The 2,522-nt window shown below is 37.4% G+C and overlaps 1 long non-coding RNA gene across 1 annotated transcript; it reads right to left on the bottom strand.

Annotated features, from left to right (window-relative positions):
* Window positions 1–835: 835 nt before the first annotated feature.
* Window positions 836–2,283, bottom strand: LOC123184626 (uncharacterized). The gene is made up of 3 exons (XR_006493002.1): window positions 2,228–2,283; window positions 1,865–1,917; window positions 836–919 (listed from the first exon to the last, which is right to left on the bottom strand). It is a non-coding gene; the product is annotated as an uncharacterized lncRNA (long non-coding RNA).
* Window positions 2,284–2,522: the final 239 nt, after the last annotated feature.

Here is a 2,522-nt window from a genome sequence, read left to right as displayed (position 1 = left end):
GTGAAAGCAAAAATGCAAGAGAGTGGGATCAACACAAATCTAGAGAGAAGAGTCCCAACAAAAATAAAATATGGTTACTCTCATAAGTGTTAATGCGCATTTTATTTTGAACATGGTCATATTCAGTGGAGAGGGAGGGAAAAAGCAGAGCAAAGAAAATTGGTCAAGCTGAACTGAAATCACATATAAGCAGTACTTATACTTTAACTAAGCACGAAAGGCATTCAACACATTGTAATCTTGAAGCAAAAGTTTTTCGTAGGTAAAACAAATAATTGTTTGTGTCCTAAACCCATCGCGTACAAGAACATGAAAAGTAGCAAGTGTTTTGGTATACTGAAGGATGCATCAGCCAAAAGGCTATGACTACTCAGTCTCAGTTTAGTCCAACAACAAATCTAAGTTTCTTTTCTTTCCAGCCAATCACAAGCATCCAAATATATGTGTACCAACATAGTCCAGTATCTTAATTAAAAGGCACTCAAACAACATATACGGATTTAACTCTTTCTCAAAATATTACATGGATTTATCAGTCGATCCACAAGAAGGGTAGCTTTAGAATTTCCGTATCTTATTTTGTTCTTAATGCTAAATCCATTCAAGCTATTTATTTTGTACTATCGATCCAGTAGTCGCTGTACAGAAACATATTTTAATCTTCGTTTTAAATCTATGTTGCATGATGTCACTTGACAGCAGACCTATTCTCACAAGGCACAAATATTTACTGTCTCTAAAATATATATATTGTGCAAACATTGTCAAGGAAAGAGAACAGTAAGCATCACTGAAGTTCTGAATTTAAAATTTCAACCTTGGTGAAATCAGAAATAGCAGAGTCCAGTTCTCTTTGAAATGCATATGTTGTACCTCTCCCAATTGGTGTCTCTGGATAAGCTGTACTTTCCTGCCGTATCTGCAAATGTAAATGCAGATTTTCAGGCTCCTTTTCTGATTAGAGAGAATAAGCAAGAAAAACTGATAAAAACAGATTATAGGTAACAAAACCTGGTAAAACCAAAAAAATAACCTAATAAAAAAGATTATAGGTAACAAAACCTGGTAAAACTTAATGGTGAAATTTGCTTTGAAACAACAATATCCACATGTAAAAGAAATAGAGACACTATCTACTGAAAGTTCGCTGCAAATGGAAGAACTTTTTTTCATTCAGGTGTTCTTTTGATCATTGACGTACCTTGGACGATCATTGGCGTACCTTGGCCTCAGAGCAGGGGCTCACTATTTTCTAATTCACTAACAGAAGTCCGGACCCAAAATTAGTAAATGGATGTTCTCCAGGTTAGGATACAATACTGCTAACTATATTTGCTACCCCACCTCAACGATCACACCTCAGAACCTGCAACCCGAATGCTCGGAACCGGTTTCTTTTTACTTTGTCACTAATAGTGTGTTAATTCACCACTGTCTAGCCCCTAGCCCTGCACCGTTTTTCATTTTTGATTGTTAATTCACCCATATTATCCTGCACACCAACCCAGCCAAGAAACATAGCCAGCAAACAAAGCAAGAATGTAGAACATGTAGTGTGGTTAACTGATAAGATTGATCAAACACCATTAAAAGACATTCTTAAAAAAATAATTTCAAAGTAGGCAATGAACATAAAGAGTCGGTCAACACTTAAGTATAAATTCTAAACATGGGAGAAAAATTAGTTTCATGTGAAAACTGAAGGGAAGGCACATGATGTGAACTTCTGACAATATAAACAATATTCTCATTCATGAAATTCTGAAGTTACCACCGCCTATACGAATAGGATGGCATTGGTTAGGACGTTAGGTACACTGTACTTTCAAAGATGATCGGAAATAATACAGGATGAGAGAGATACCTTGTCAATTGAACAAGCTCAGCCAAGATAGTTAGATGAGATCTCCTAGTTCTCTACAAAATGCAGGGTGAAAAAAATAAGCAACGCTTGTTATAGTTCTCAATTTCTCAATATGAACCAAAAATGCTAAAATAGCCCATCTGATGCTAAAACATATACAGACAGATGCATGAGAACCCGTTCCTTAAACAAACAGTATGAGAATGTGACGACAAAACAAATTTTATCCTTATACAAATACTATGAGCATGTAATTCCAAAGTAAACACACACTTTGCCAAAACAATAGAAACAAGATGGGATATAATGCCAAAATAAATCCACATAATGCCAAAACTGTAGGATCCAAAAAAAGGCAGTCACCTGCGCAACTAAGCAATGTGAGCTATCCTCGAAGAGCCACAACATATCCGCTGCAAGAGGAAGAACACTACTGGCTGCAAGAGGAAGAACACTACTGGTCACTAACCAGCAAACCAAATCCTAATAACATCTCCGCCAAACAGGCAAAAATGGACCTAGGTAATCATCAGAATCGGGCAGGTAAGGAACCAGCAAAGGTAGCACAGGGCTAGGAAAGGGACCAGAACAATACACTCTTCAACGGCACGCCGGTGGCCAAGGTGACGGCAAGCAAACCGCACGGCCAAGAGGTCAC

Source organism: Triticum aestivum, chromosome 2A, assembly GCF_018294505.1.
Source record: "Triticum aestivum cultivar Chinese Spring chromosome 2A, IWGSC CS RefSeq v2.1, whole genome shotgun sequence".
NCBI classification, from domain to species: Eukaryota; Viridiplantae; Streptophyta; class Magnoliopsida; order Poales; family Poaceae; genus Triticum; species Triticum aestivum.
This window is presented reverse-complemented; position numbering and strand designations above follow the sequence as displayed.